The sequence below is a fragment of the Trachypithecus francoisi genome, unplaced genomic scaffold (genome assembly GCF_009764315.1).
Source record: "Trachypithecus francoisi isolate TF-2019V2 unplaced genomic scaffold, Tfra_2.0 Lachesis_group2, whole genome shotgun sequence".
In the NCBI taxonomy this organism is placed as follows: Eukaryota; Metazoa; Chordata; class Mammalia; order Primates; family Cercopithecidae; genus Trachypithecus; species Trachypithecus francoisi.
The window spans coordinates 115,356,386-115,373,368 of record NW_022681465.1 but is presented as its reverse complement, the minus strand read 5'-3'; positions in this window follow the sequence as shown (position 1 = coordinate 115,373,368).

Sequence of the window (16,983 nt, the reverse complement as noted above, 5' to 3'; positions counted from 1 at the left end):
TTTTTGTTTCTCTGAAATGCAAATTTGACTGAGAATCCTGTGTTGTTATTTGTTAAATTTGGTCACCCAACTTATACTTCGTGTTCCACTTCTAAAGAAAACTCCCTTATCTCTGGCCTTTGTTGCTATCAGCAGGTAGAGGGAGAAGCAGGGGTAGGAGGGCAGAGGAGATTTCTTCTGTCCCAATTTTTGTAAGTATTCCCATGCATTCCAAAAGAACAGGGAATTGGTGGTTGTTGGGGATATTATCTATACATGCCCATGATGTCAAATTTGATTTGTTATTGAAATATTTTGTATCTTGATTTTGTTGTCTCCTTGTTATATTAGTTTGATAGAAAGTTAGGGTTTTTTTGTTTGTTTGTTTTGTTGTTGTTGTTGTTGTTTGTTTTTCTGGAGGGAGTTTCACTCTTGTCGCCCAGGCTGGAGCACAATGGCGCCATCTTGGCTCACTGCAGCCTCCACCTCCTGAGTTCAAGCAATTCTCCTGCCTCAGCCTCCTGAGTAGCTTGGATTACAGGCACGTGCCACCACACTCAGCTAATTTTTGTATTTTTAGTACAGATGGGGTTTTGCCACATTGGCCAGGCTGGTCTTGAACTCCTGACCTCAGGTAATCAGCCCACCTTCGCCTCCCAAACGGCTGGGATTACAGGCATGAGCCACCACGCCCAGCCAGAAGGTTGTTTCAGTAGATTCCACTCATCATGGATTTTACTATTTCTCCCATTTCAATTGCAGTTTTGTCCATTTTTACCCTTCTTTTATATTTATTTATTTATTTTTGAGACCGAGTCTGGCTCTGTTGCCTAGGCTAGAGTGCCTGGCATGGTCTCAGCTCACTGCAACCTCTGCCTCCCGGGTTAAGGGATTCTCGTGCCTCAGCCTCCAGTGTAGCTGGGATTACAGGCGCCCACCACGATGCCTAGCTAATTTTTGTATTTTTAGTAGAGACAGGGTTTCGCCATGTTGGCCAGGCTGGTCTTGAACTCCTGACCTCAGGTGATCCACCTGCTTTGACATCCCAAAGCGCTGGGATTACAGGCGGGAGCCACAGCACCCGGCCCCTTTTTCCCCTTGTTTTAAAGAACAAGCTTTTTACTATTTGAAACAACATTTAGAACATACACATTTCTAATTGTTATCTTCTTGGTGACATTATCCTTTTATCTTAATGAATTGACTGATTTTATTCCCAGAAATAACTTGTCTTGAAAATTTCCCCCAATGTTAGTCCAGTATAGCTAAATCAGCTTTCTTTTAGTGTGAGGTTGCATGATATAACTTCTCCTTGACTTGCAAATTTTCTGTATCCTATGTGCTCTATTTGAGCTTTGTAGACATATCAGTTTTAATATAGCCCAACATTTTAATCCTTTAATTGGACCATTTAGTTCATTCTCTCTAATGCCATCCCTGCGGCCAGCACCCTCTGGCTGCCCTCTGTGCTCTCCATTCCTCCTGACTGTTCTGTGTTGTTTCTCCGCTTCTTTCTCTCCTTCCTTTGGATTGGCTGCTGTTTTCCCCATTCCATTTTAACCTTCTGTTAGTTTTGAAGCCACATACTGTTTTTATTTCATTGTGGATGAATAAAGAATAATTTATAGAAAAAAGAAATAAAAAAGCAAATATACATAAAATGCATACCCGATTTTTAAAAATAGTTTTGAGACATCTAATAAACTGCATATATTTGGGTATATACATTGACAAATTTTGAAACATGTATGTAAGTGGGAAACCATCATCACAATCAAGACAAGGAACCGACCAGGCATGGTGGCTCACGCCTGTAATCCCAGCACTTTGAGAGGCCGAGGCGGATGGATCACTGGAGGCCAGGAGTTCGAGACCAGCTTGCCCAACGTGGTGAAACCCCATCTCTACTAAAAATACAAAAATTAGCCAGGTGTGGTGACGGATGCCTGTAATCCCAGCTGCTCGGGAGGCTGAGGCAGGGAAAACTGCTTGAATCCAGGAGGTGGAAGTTGCAGCAGTGAACTTAGATGGCACCACTGCTCTCCAGCCTGGATGACAGAGCAAGATTCTGTCTCAAAAAAAAAAAAGAGAGAGAGAGAGAACCTATCCATCGCCCCCCAAATTTCTTTCTGCTCCTTTGTAATCTTCTCCCCTTCACTTCTATCCCCAGGCAGCCACAGGTCTCTCGTTTGAGCTTCATAAAATGAAACTAACTCGTTTGAGTTTCATAAAATGAAATTAAACAGTATCTACTCTCTGCTTTCAATCAGCGTAATGTTTTAGATTCATATGTGTTATTGAGTACATCAATAGTTCATTCCCTTTTATTACTGAGGAGTAGTCCATTGTACAGATATATTTAATTTGTTTATTTACCAGTTGATGGACACGTCTTTTCATGCCCTTATTTGTCATGTATATGTGCATATATGGTGAGGCATCTGTGAAACCTTGCCAAATTTTTATTAGGTTTTTAAAATTTTCTTACTTAGTTTGGAGAGTTCTGTATATATTATGAGTAATTTACCAAAAATATGCCATGCAAATATTTTCTCCCAGTTCGTGGCTTGTATTTTTATTCTTTTTTTATTCTCTTAACAGTGTCCTCCGAAGAGCAGAAGTTTTTAATTTTACTAGAGTTCAGTTTATCAATTTGTTCTATTATAGACTGTGTGTTTCATATTGTATCCAAGAAATCTTCACCCAACCTAAGGTCACAAAGATTTTCTTCTATGTTTTGTTCTGGAAGTTTTATATTCCTAGGTTTTACATTTCTGTCTGTATTTTGAGTTAATTTTTATATCTAAAGTGAAGTTTGGATACACGTTGATCTCTTTGCATCTGGATGTCCAAACGTAGTAGAGCTCTGTGTTGATAAAACTACCCTTTTGCCAAGAAATTGCTGAAGGCCGTGAAGATTTCCTTGTTTTTCTAAAAGCATAATCGTTTTAGCTCTTATGTTTAGGCCGACGGTCCATTTTGATTTAATTTTTATGTATGTTGTGACATGAAGGTCTAAATTCATCTTTATCCAATTGTCATTTTGTTGCATAATTTCTTGAAAACAAACGTCATTTGTTGAAAAGGCTCTTTTCCCTATAAAATTTCCTTGGTATGTTGATAAAAATCAAGTGATCACAAATGAAGAACTATTTTTAAATCAGTTCTGTTCCATTGATCTACATCTTTCCTTGCATTCATGTCACAACTATCTTGATTACTGTAACTTTTAGTAAACTTTGAAATCAGGGAGTATGAAGTCCTTTAACTTCGTTATTTTTCAAAATTGGCCTCTTTGGGGTCTTTTGCACTTCCATATAAGTATTTAAGTCATCTTGTCAATTCTGGGCCTACTAGAATGTGAGAAAAGTCACATTGAATTTATTAGATCAATCAGGGAACAACTGATACATAACAATATTGTGTCTTCCAGTCTATGAACATGAAATGTCTTTTGATTTATTTAGATTTTCTTTAATATCTCTCAGGCAGTGTTTTGTAGTTTTCAACATACACGTCTTACACATTTTTGTTAAGTTTACTCCTAAGCATTTTATTCTCTTTGATGGACTAGTTTTATTAATTTCATTTTCATATTGGTCATTGCTAGTATCGCAAAGTACAGTTGCTTTTTGTGTCTTAATCCTAGGTCCTCAAATGTACTCAACGTGTTTATTAGTTCTAGTAGCTGGGTTTTGGTTTTTTTATGGATTCCTCAGTATTTTCTTTTCTTTTCCTTTTGAGACAGGGTCTCGCTCTGTTGCCTAGGCTGAAATGCAGTGGCATGATTACAGCTTACTGCAGCCTCGACCTCCTGGACACAAGCAGTCCTCCCTCCCCAGCCTCCCAAGTAGCTGGGACTACAGGTACATGCCACCATGCCTGGCTATTTTGGTTCTGTTTTGTTTTTGTAGACACAGGGTTTTGTATGTTGCCCAGGTTTGTCTCAAACTCCTGGACTCAAGCAATCCATCTACCTTGGCCTCCCAAAGTGCTGGTACCACTGGCATGAACCACGTGCCCGTCCTGGTATTTTCTTCATATTTGTGAATAAATACAGTTTTATTTATCTTTTTTCGATCTGGACTGCCTTCTTTTTTATTATTGGACTGGCTAGAACTTCCCTACAGTGCTGACTAGAAATGGCAAGAGCACACATGCTTGCCTTATTCCTCATTTTATGGGAAAAGCATCCAGTATTTCACCATTAAGTATGATGTTAGCTGTAAGCTTCTTATAGACACACTTCATTAGATTGAGGAAGGTGCCTCCTATTCCTAATTTATTGAGAGTTTTTTTTTTATCATGAATGGGTATTGGATTTTATCAAATATCTTTTTTTGTATCTACTGAGGTAATCACATAAATTTTGTCCTTTATCCTATTAATATTGTCTATTATATTAATTGATTTTCAGATGTTAAATCAACCTTGCATTCCACAGATACATCCCAGTTGGTCATGGTATATAATTCTCTTTCTCTGTTCCTAAAGTTGTTTTGCTAATATTTTGTTAAGGGCATTTGTATCTATATTCTATAGTTTTCTCATGATGTCTTTGGCTTTGGTTTCAGGGTAATACTGGCCTCATAGAATAAATTTGGAAGTGGTCCTTCATATTACTTCTACTGGAAGAGTTTGTGAAGAAATGATATTACTTCTGTTGTAAATGTTTGATAGACCACCAGTGAACACCTCTGACCCAAGCTTTTCTTTGTGGCCAGATTTTATATTATGAATTCAATTTTTTTTTCGTTATTATAAGTCTATTAAGATTTTATATTTCTTCTTCTTGAATTACTTTTGGTAGTTTGTGTCTTTCTAGAAATTTCCATTTCATCTGAGTTGTCTAATTTGTTGCCATACAATTATTCCTGGTATTCCCTTATAATCCTTTCAATTGTTGTAGGGTCAGTAATGACATCCGCATATTCACTCATTATTTATGCATTTGTGTTTTTTACCTTTTTTCTTACTTTAGCTAAAGGTTTTTCAATCTTGTTGGTCTTTTCAAAGAAGCAACTTTTTGTTTCACTGATTTTTCTCTCCTGCTTTTTGATTTTCTACTGCACTGATTTTCATTTGCATCCTTAATATATTCTTCTTGCTTTGGGTTAATTTGCTCTTCTACTCGTGGGTTATTTAAAAATTGTTTTTAATTTTCAAAATACTTGAGTATATCCCAATTTTCTTTCTTTTCTTTCTTTCTTTCTTTCTTTCTTTTTTTTTTTTTTGTTATTGTTGTTGTTGAGACAGAGTCTCACTCTGTTGCCCAGGCTGGAGTGCAGTAGTGCAATCTCGGCTCATTGCAACCTCTGCCTCCCAGGTTCAAGTGATTCTCCTGCCTCAGCTTCCTGAGTAGCTGGGATAACAGGCATGCGCCACCACACTTGGCTAATTTTTGTATTTTTAGTAGAGATGGGGTTGCCAGGCTGGTCTCGAACGCCTGACAAGTGATTTGCCCACCTTAGCCTCCCAAAGTGCTGGGATTACAGGCATGAGCCACTGTGCCCAGGCCCATTTTATTCCTGTTTTTGTTTTAATATCATTGTGGCCAGAAAAGCATACTTTGTGTTATTTCAATCCTTTTAAATGATTGAGACTTTGTAAATGGCCTCGTATGTATTTGAAAACAATGCATATCCTGCTGTTGTTGGCTAAAGCGTTCTGGGGGTGTCAGGTCAAGTTGGTTCATATGATTGTTTAAGTTTTCTAGTGGCTATGGCTCACCTCTCTGAATTCCAATCCCCTCCCTGATGTTGGCTGAGAATTTCCAACTCACCTTTCAGCTATTTGATGCTTTCAAGAGTTGGTTTTTTTTTTTTTTTCTTGCTCAGCCTTTTGCCTTTTTTAGCTGTTTTCAGCAGGATGTTTGGCCTGAATTATCAAATCAGAAATTTCTGGAACCTATATTTCAACTTTTAATATAAAATCGTCTATTTCTAACAATTGGAATTAGACCAAGTGCCATTTCCAATAATGTGTGACAAACCTGTAACACAAAGTTTTAGTGGTGAAAGAGAATAGGCATTTAAATTCCTAGCAAAGTTCCCAAATGTGGCAGTTTCTTCTTTATTTCTAAAGCAATTTAAACTACAGTGTTCCTAATATAGATCACCATAATTCTGTATATACAGGGCTTTTGATTTTCAGGCAGAAAAACATTACTGGATAGACAAGGATCATCAAATAAATATTATAAAGATGTCAACGTTCAATTAACCTGGTTAATATATTAAAAGTTGTCATAACCTCAAGGAGAGATTGACAAAGCCTCCATCCTAGGGAACAAGTTTAACATGTCTCTCAGTAATTGATAGCTCAGCAGAAAAAAAAATAATATATACATAATTTGAATAATACAACAAACAAGTTTGATCTCAGGAAAACACATATATCTCTGAGCCTCCAACAACTGAACAACTCCCATTCTTTTCAAACACATATGAAATATTTATGACAACTGACAACATATTGGGCAATTAAAGAAGAATAATAAGTTGAAATGATGTTTTATGTATTGTAACTTAACTACATGTAATTACATTAGAAATCAATATTTAAAAATTTAGCTAAAAATATATATTTGAAATTTAAAAATCATACCTCTAAATAAATCATACGTCAAAAAAATTGAAAATTAGAAAATTCTGGTCACCAAGATGGCAGAATAGAAGGTAACCTGCTCAAATCTCCCCACAACAAGAAGAATTCTGCACCTATCCACAATCCAAAGTCTCTCTGCCTCAGGATTCAGATAGGAGTTTGTGAAATCTTGGTGGAGCCCAAGATCTTGGAGGATTATTTTGAGAGTGTGGACTAATACCAGTTGGCTGTTCCACCAATCTTGTTCCTGGGTTCCAGCCCAGAAATGGCCCAGTCCCCCAAGGGGCTTTGGCTACCACACTGTTTTACTTTGAACCTGCAACCAAAACCATCTGTTAAAGGGATCTCCAGAAGGAATTGTGTACACTAGTGCCTTGGTGGAAAGGCATCTACCTGCTCATATCCATCTTAGAAGTAAACCTCAAAGTTGCCTTGTGGCTCAGCTCCAGTCCTCACCATTCCCATGTAGGTCCTAGCTCTGAGTTGCTCACACAAGGACCCAGAGGGAGACTCACTCATACCTCAATCCCAGGAGTCTGAGCTTCCCTGACCTGATAGGCTTACCAACCTTATCCCACAACAGATCCTGAGGGGAACCAGTCTCAGCTCCAGCCCCTCCCACTGCAATCAGAGAACTATTCCATCTGTATTGAGATCTGCTGAGAGATGCTTACCTATCTGGGTCAACATAATAGGCTCTCCAGCCTCTGTCCCACAGCAGATTCCAAGGGGACCCAGTCTCAACTCCAGCTCCTCTTGCTGCAGTAAGGAACCCATTCCACCTATGCAAAGACCTGCTAGGAGGCACACCCATCTGAGCCTACAGTACAGTCTTCTAGACTCAGGTCCCTGGCTAGCATTCCCACACAGTCCCAGTATATCCGTTCCTTGGGTCTTCCCCAGGTCCATCTGGGACACAAAACTTCATTAACCTCAAAGTCCTCATGAGACTCACAGCAAGCCCAGGCATAGAGCATCCTCCAGTACTGAGATGGCTACAGTAGTCACAGGCTCAGGGAACTCAATAGTCAGTGGGCTCAGAATCCCTGGAAGGCCCTCTGCAGAAAGGCAGGCACAAATGAGGCCAGACTGTGAAGACTAAAATAAATATTTAGTCCCTAAATGCAAGACATTGTTGCACATCCACAAGCTCAAAAACATTCAAGGAAATATGACCTAACCAGAGAAAACAAGGTGCCAGAGGCAGACCCCAAAGTGATGAAGATGTATAATGTCTCAGATAAAGAATTCCAGGCTGGGCGTGGTGGCTCACACCTGTGATTCCCAGCACTTTGGGAGGCTGAGACAGGCGGATCACTAGGTCAGGAGATCGAGACCATCCTGGCTAACATGGTGAAACCCCATCTCTACTAAAAAAATACAAAAAACTAGCCGGCGAGGTGGCGGGCACCTGTAGTCCCAGCTACTCGGGAGGCTGAGGCAGGAGAATGGCGTAAACCCAGGAGGCGGAGCTTGCAGTGAGCTGAGATCCAGCCACTGCACTCCAGCCTGGGCAACAGAGCCAGACTCCGTCTCAAAAAAAAAAAAAAAATTGGCCGGGCGTGATAGCACACACCTGTAGTCCCAGCTACTCAGGAGGCTGAGGCAGGAGAATCACTTGAACCCAGGAGGCAGGGGCTGCAGTGAGCCAAGATAGCCCCACTGTACTCCATGCCCTCCAGCCTGGGTGACAGAGGCAAGACTGTCTCAAAAAAAAAAAAAAAATTCCAAACAGCTGTTCTAAATAGCTCAACAAACTTCATGAAAACACATAGGATTAATTCAGAAATGTACCAGAAAATGTAACAGAAAGATTAAAACAAATTTTTTTAATGCGAAATCGGTCAGGCATGGTGGCTCACGCCTGAAATCCCAGCACTTTGGGAGGCTGAGGCTGGTGAATCACTTGAGGTCAGGAGTTTGAGACCAGCCTGGATAACATGGTGAAACCGTGTCTCTATTAAATATACGAAAATTAGCTGGTCATGGTGGCACATGCCCATAATGCCAGCTATTCAGGTGGCAGAGGCAGGAGAATCGCTTCAACCCAGAAGGCGGAGGTTGCAGTGAACCAAGATTGCGCCATTGGACTCCAGCCTGGGCAACAGAGCAAGACACTGTCTCAAAAAAAAAAAGTGAAATCCTGGAGTTGAAAAATACTATGAAAATTTCAGTAGAGAACATCAACAGCAGAATTAATCAAATATATGAAAGAATCAGTGAGCTCAAAGACAGACTATTTGAAAATACATAGAAGAGAGAAAGAAAACATAATGAAAAGGAATAAAGCAAGCTTAGGGGATCTATAAGGCAACATCAAACCAGCAAATATTCAGATTATTGGACTTAAAGAGGGAACTGAGGAAGAAAAATAGGTAGAAAGCTTATTTAAAGAAATAATAATAGAAAACTTTCCAAACCTGGAGAAATATATAAATATCCAGGTACATGAAGACCAAAGGTCAGCAATCAGATTCAACCCAAATAAGAATACTCCAAGACATATAATCAAACTCTCAAAGGTCCAACGTAGAGAGGGGATTCTAAAAGTAGCTAGAGAAAAGAAGCAAATAACATATAAGAGAGATCAAATATTCCTAGCAGAAGACTTCTCAGTAGAAACTCTACAGGCCAGGATGGAGTAGGAAGATGTATTTCCACTCTGAAGAGGGAAAAAAATCTGCCAAACAAGAATACCATACCCAGAAAAACTATCTTTCAGAAATGAAGGAGGAATAAAGACTTTCCCAGACAAACAAAAGCTGGGGCAATTTATTGCTACTAGATTGGATCTATAAAAAAACGCTAAAGGGATTCTTCAAACCAAAAGAAAAGGACACTAATATGATTGTTATACTAATGTAATAATCGTGATATGTAAACTACTTATATATTTACTAAGAAGACTAAAAGACAAAACTATTTAAAATAATAACTACAATTTGTTAAGAGATAGGCAACATAAAATGCAAATTATGACATCAAAAATTCAAAATGGGGGAAAAGAGTTAATGTGTACAGGGTTTTTCTTTCTTTCCTTTTTGTATGATCAGAGATAGGTTGATACCTATTTAAAATAACTTGTTATATCTATAGGATGTTTTAAGCCACACAGGGGAAAAACTGAAATCCTTCCCACTAAGATATGGAATAAGACAAGGATGCCCACTTTCACCATTTGTATTGAATATAGTACTAGAAATTATAGCCAGAGCAATTAGGCAAGAGAAAGAAATACAGGGCATCCAAATTAGAAAGGAAGGAGTCAAATTACTTGTTTGCAGATGATGTGATTTTATATGTAAAAAAACCTGAAGACTCCACCAAAAAACTCTTAGAACTTACGTAAGAAGTTACAGTAAAGTTGCAGGGTTCAAAATCAACATACAAACATCAGTAGTGTTTATATAGCAATCAATCTGAAAAAAAAAATCAAGAAAGCAGTCCCACTTACAATGGCTACAGAAACTAAAATACCTAGGAATAAATTTAACCAAACAAGTGACAGATCTCTACAAGAAAAACTATAGAACACTGATGAAAGAAACTGAGGAGGACACACGAAAAAATGGAAAGATATTTCATGCTCATAGAGTGGAAGAATTAACATTGTTAAAATGTCTATACTACCCAAAGCAACCACAGATGTAATCCTTATCAAAATACCAAGTACATTCTCCACAGAAACAGAAAAAGCAATTCTAAAATTTATATGGAACCACAAAAGACCCTGAATAGCTAAGACAATCCTGAGCAAGAATAACAAAGAATCACAGTAGCTGATTTCAAATTATACTACAAAGCAATAGTAAACAAAACAGCATGGTACTGGCATGATACTGACATAAAAACAGATACACAGACCAGTGGAATAGAATAGAGAACCCAGAAATAAATTCACATGCCTATAGCCAACTGCTTCTCAATAAAGAAGCCAAGAACACACACTGTGAAAGGACAGTCTCCTTAATAAATGGTGCTGGGAAAACCAGATATCCACACATAGAAGAATAAAACTAGAACCTCGTATTTCACCATATACAAAAATCAACTCAAAATGGATTAAACATTTAAACATAAGACCTAAAACTATGAAACAACTAAAATAAAACACTGAGAAAGCATTATAGGTCATTGGTCTGGGCAAAGATTTTTTGGGTAAGACTTCAAAATCATAGGCAACTGGCTGGGCATGGTGGCTCACGCCTGGAATCCCAGCATTTTGGGAGGCCAAGGCAGGTGGATCATTTGAGGTCAGGTTTTGAGACCGGCCTGGCTAACATGGTGAAACGCTCTCTCTACTAAAAATACAAAAATTAGCCAGATGTTGTGGTGGATGCCTGTAATCCTAGCTACTTGACAGGTTGAGGAAAGAGAGTCGCTTGAAGGAGGGAGAGGTGGCAGTGAGCCGAGATTGCCCCACTGCACTCCAGCCTGGGTGACAGAGTAAGACTCTGTCTCAAAAAATAAATACATAAGAAATAAAAAATTAATATAGGCAACCAAAACAAAAATGGGATTACATCAATCTAAAAAACTTCTGCACAGCAAAGGAAATAATAAAGTGAAGAGACTTACAGAATGGGAGAAAATATTTGCAAACTATCCATCAGACAAAGGATTAATAACGACAATAATAAAAAAATTCAAACAACTCAATAGAGGAAAAAGAAACAAATAATCTGATTTAATCATGGAAAAATACCACCACAAAGAAGAAGAGGGACAAATTAAATTAAATTAAATTTTAAAAATGGACGAAAGACCTGAATAGAAATTTCTCAAAAGAAGACATACTTATGGCCAACAGGTATTTGAAAAAATGTTCAACATCATCAGGGAAATGCAATCAAAAGCACATGAAATATCATCTCATTCCAGTTAGAATAATCATTATCAGGAAGACAGAAAAAAAAAATTCTATTGAAGATGCACAAAGAGGGGAATGCTCGTATACTGTTGGTAGGAATGTAAAGTAGTACAGCCACTATGGAAAACAGTATGGAGGTTCCTCAAAAAACTAAAAATAGAACTACCATATGATCCAGCAATCCCACTGCTGATATGTATCCAAAAGAAAGGAAATCTCTATAGGGAAGAGATATCAGCATGCCCATGTTTATTGCAACACTATTCATAATAGCCAAGATATGGAATCAACCTAACCTAATGGATGAACAGCTAAAGAAAATGTGGTACATATACACAATGGGATATTATTCAGTCATAAAAAAAGAACAAAATTTTATCATTTCCAGCAACATGTCTGGAACGGGAGGTCATTATCTTAAGTAAAATAAGCCAGGCATAGAAAGATAAATATCACATTCTCACTCATATGTGGGAACTAAAAAAGTGGATCTCATGGAAGTATAGATTAGAATGGTGGTTATCAGATGCTGGGAAGGGAAGTGAGTAGGAGAAGATGAAGAGAAGCTGGTTAAGGGCACAAAAATACAGTTAAATAGAAGGAATAAATTCTAGTATTCAAATAGTACAGCAGGAAAATTATTGTTAACAATAACGTGTTGTACGTTTCAAAATAGGAAGAGAAGAATTGTAATATTTCCAACACAAAGGAAAGATAAGTGTTTGAGGTGATGGATATCCTAATTTTCCTGATTTGATCATTGCACATTATATACAGTATCAAAATACCACATGTAGCCCCAAATATGTACAATTATTACATACCAATTAAAAATTGTGAAATAAAAATAGAAGTGTATTATTACAGAAAAATGAAATGGAAAACAACAAAAACCCTGCCCAATTTTTCCCAAACTTTTGTTCTATGCTGGTATAAAATGATATTTCAACAAATATAAGCAAAGCAAGTAAAACATAGGAAAAATTAAAGACTTTCACACTGATGTGATATCACATTGATCATTGAAAGTGTGTTCACTTGGCCGGGCGCGGTGGCTCAAGCCTGTAATCCCAGCACTTTGGGAGGCCGAGACGGGCGGATCACGAGGTCAGGAGATCGAGACCATCCTGGCTAACACGGTGAAACCCCGTCTCTACTAAAATATACAAAAAATTAGCCGGGCGAGATGGCGGGCGCCTGTAGTCCCAGCTACTCGGGAGGCTGAGGCGAGAGAATGGCGTAAACCCGGGAGGCGGAGCTTGCAGTGAGCTGAGATCCGGCCACTGCACTCCAGCCTGGGCGACAGAGCGAGACTCCGTCTCAAAAAAAAAAAAAAAAAAAAAAAAAAAAAAGAAAGTGTGTTCACAAGTAATTAGGGAAATGTTATATTCATACTTCATCTTTCTGTAATTGTAATGAAATAAAATTTGAGAGAAATTATATTCCTCATATTAAATGCCTATATGCATACCCTGAACAAACTAAGCATATCACTAAAGTTTTTAATGTGACCAAAACAAAATAGAAAATACTCCTAACTGAATATCACATAGCAAAACTTGTAATTCAATCTGAGAAAGCTTACTGAAAAAATAAAATGGTATGAAATTTAGTCAGGGAAGTGCTTAGAAGTACTTATAGTCTTGATACAAAAATTAGATAAAAAGTTTGAAAATTAATTAATGAGCTATATAATATAACAAAACCAAAGAAATTAGAAGGAAATAAAAAGCTAAGTTTATTAAGCATGGAACGTAATTATTTTTAAAAAACTTATGAAGAAAGGATTAACAAAGCCAAAAGTTGACTTAGTATTTATAAACTTCTGGTAATATTGATGAAGAATAAAAGACAGATGCATATACAAAAACTTTAGAAATAAGGAACAGAATTTAACTATTGAAGGAGTAGAAATTAGAAGGTTAATGAAAAAATAAGATAAACAAATTCATGGAGTAGAAGTTAGAAGGTTAATGAAAAAAAAATATAAACAAGTTCATGCCAAAAAATGGAAATAAGTAAAATGAACAAATTCTTAGAAAAATAAAATTTACACAAGAAGAAATAGAAAATCTGATACAATTGTAATCATAAAAAGAATCAAATTTGAAATTTAAAATATTTCCACAAAGAAAATACCAGGCTCAGAATGTGAGTAGACAAATGTTACCATTCATGAAGTAGATAATTCTGTTATACAAACTCTTCTAGATAATAATGGGGAAAGGAAGCACTTCTCAGTTTATTCCATGATGTCATAACTCTAATGGCAAAATTAGATAAGGACCAGAAGGGAAAACACAAAAAAACTGCATGGATGCAAAATTCCTAACCCCAATATCAGTAGACTATATCCATTTGTGGATAAAAAGGTGAAGTGCCGCACTAAGTTAGGTTAATTCCCAGAAATCAAGGAAGGTTTAATTTTAAACCTATTGGTTTCCATACAAGATGGTGAAATAGCATGAGTTTCTTTCTCCCCATAATAACTCTGGTGAACCTCCCAAATGAGGTGGGATTATTGATATGATGAATCAACATAAATACTATGAGAATGCCTGAGCAAGCAGATTTGAACTGCTGCAAGTGGGCCCATGGCAAAATATTTTGGGGTGTGTGTGTGTGTGTGTGTGTGTTGTGTCTTTTTGTTTTGTTTTTTACAAAACTCAGGTCTAGAGCAGCCAGACACTGCAATGAGAAGATGGCATTGGAGAAGTTTATGGCTTATACATTTCTTCCTCCCACACATGGCTTTGGGATGATCTCTGTCTGCCACATTTACCCACACATTATCAGCAAAAGCCCAAGCTAGATGATGTCAGCTGTGTCTAACAGCAGAGCATTTAAGCCAATTACAAGGAGAAGTTGATGGAAAGGAGTGCAGACTGATCAGATATCCCCCTTGACCACTTCCAAACCCTCAGCTAAGGAGAGAGACGTCCAGCTCCAGCTTAGAAACATGTAGAGAGCTTGGAAGTCATCACTCACATCCTCACAAGCAAAAAGGTAAACAAACTGAAAACCAGTGATTCCTCTTAGATCCATCAGATAGTTGAGGTCACAGGACACATTGCCACCCTGAAAACTGGAGAAGTAGGTGGATACAGAGAATCACAGGCAAGATCAGCTTACCAAGAGCAGAAGCTTCTGGAGCCAGTAACTGGTAGGAACACTTACACGGTGATTGACACATTGTGGGAGGCAGATCATGGACTGGCTTGAGAGTAAGACTGGGGCCACAGTTTTATGGGGGGTTACCTCCAGGAACTCCACCAGATTCTCACAGTGAAATCAAAGAAAAATCCCTTTGTGCTTCTGGCAGGGGTAGGAGAAAAGTAACCATTTTGAAATATGCCTGGGGAAAGTTACCATTTTGAAATATGCCCAGAGTGTTCTCTGAAACAAAGGCTTGCCCTCAAGAGCAATATTTTACTAGAAACTTTTCCGACCTGGGAGAAAGGCAATTAGACAACTCCACCCTCTCACCTAGGAATGGAAAAAAAGCTAAGAAATGCCTCTGAAGATCACAGTCCAGGGACTGACACCCATGAAAAACCTGAGATTTAATCGTAAGATGATAGATTATTATATACCTCCTCTCCTCAACACTGTACTATTATATCAATAGGACTCCAGAAGAATGACAGTGGATTGCAACTAAGAGAGGTGCAGGACTCCCTTTAAGAAGGAATTCTTCTTAAACTTACTCTACTTAAGAAGGAATTCTTCTTAACATACTCTACTTAAGAAACAATTCTTCTTAAACATACTCCACTTAAGAAGGAATTCTTAGGGATCCCAAAGACAACAGGGAAGCAATAAATCAAACAAAACAAAACAACACACACACACACACACACACACATGGAAACAAGAGGGAACTGACGCCTATGGCACCTGTAGCTACAGCAGACATTAAGCACAGCCTAGCTCCTAGAGATTCACATGAAAGTTCACAGTAAAAGTCTGATTACCTCAGTTCCAATTACCAGATACAGCATGCTCAGCTTTCAACAAAAAATTACACAACATGCTAAAAGGCAAGAAAAAATACAGTCTGAAGAGATAAAGCAAGCATCTGAATCAGACTCAGAGATGACACAGATTTTGGAGTTATCAGATGGAGAAGTTAAAATAACAATAATATATTAAGGGCTGTAATTGAATACATAGACAACATGCAAGAATTGATGGGTAATATAAAAAGAGAAATGGAAACTCTAAAAAAGAAAAGAAAATCCTGGAAATGAAAAACGCTACCAAAGAAGAATGCCTTTGGTGGGCTCATCAGTAGACTAGACAGAGCCAAAGAAAGAATCCGTGAGCCTGAAGATAGGCCTGTAGGAACTGGAATGCAAAGGTGAAAAAGAATGGGAAAAAAGGAACATCTCATGCACTCTTCCGTCTGCCTGCAACAAGTCCTGTTTCTCAATTGCCCTAAAGTCTCTGCCTAATGCTACTTACTCACAAAAGCACACTCTGAGCTCATGCCATGCTCTGGGGTAGATACATCTCTATTGAATGCTCTCATCATAGTCTGTAGTTTTCCTTAATAGCATTTATCAAAACTGTAATTTAAGGATTATTTCTGTGTATGTACACTACCACCCATCACTGAGAAACTGTTACTAGACTAGCCTATCCAGGAGAAAGAAACCCTACATCTAGAAAAAGTATTTTTTTTTTCCAGCTAATGGACAATGTGCAATACAGAACTCTAGTCCCCAAGTGAAGGGAAACAAAAGTGAGCCCTCAATACTCCTGACTCTCTCTCTGGAGGCACTTTCAGACCAGTGACATTAGTCATTTGAAGAGTTGAGGACACAGCAAGCGATGTCAATAGTCAAATAACATGGCAAATGATTTTAAGTGGTTTTCCTTGGCTCTTGATGAGTCAATGATATTAGTGATACTGCTCAGTTCTTGTTGATTTGATGAGTTAATATTATTTGAAATTACTTAGTAATTGGCCTCTATAAATAGATTGTGTGGAACCAACTACAAGCAATAATATTTTCAAAGAAAATACTAATTTGGTAAACCCGAAGTGAAATCTGCAAAAATGTGTTCCAACTCCTGGTAGTAAAAATACGTAAATAACTTTTTTTTTTTTTTGAGACACAGTCTTGTCGCCCAGGCCGGAGTGCAGTGGCATGATCTCGGCTCACTGCAACATCCGCCTCCTGGGTTTCAGGGATTCTCATGCCTCAGCCACCCGAGTAGCTGGGATTACAGGCACATGCCACCATGCCCAACTAATTTTTGTATTTTTAGTAGAGACGGGGTTTTGCCATGTTGGCCAGGCTGGTCTTGAACTCCTGACCTCAAGTGATCCACCCGCCTTGGCCTCCCAAAGTGCTGGGATTACAGGTATTAGCCACTGTGCTGGCCTAAAGAACTTTTTCCAAGGCTTGGTTAGACAAGTTTACAAAGCTTGCAAAAGTTTAAGGTATTTAAAACCTGCAGTTATTCATCAGCAGGTAGTATGCAGGAAATAGGTAAGTCTGTCTTATTGAACAAGTAATGTC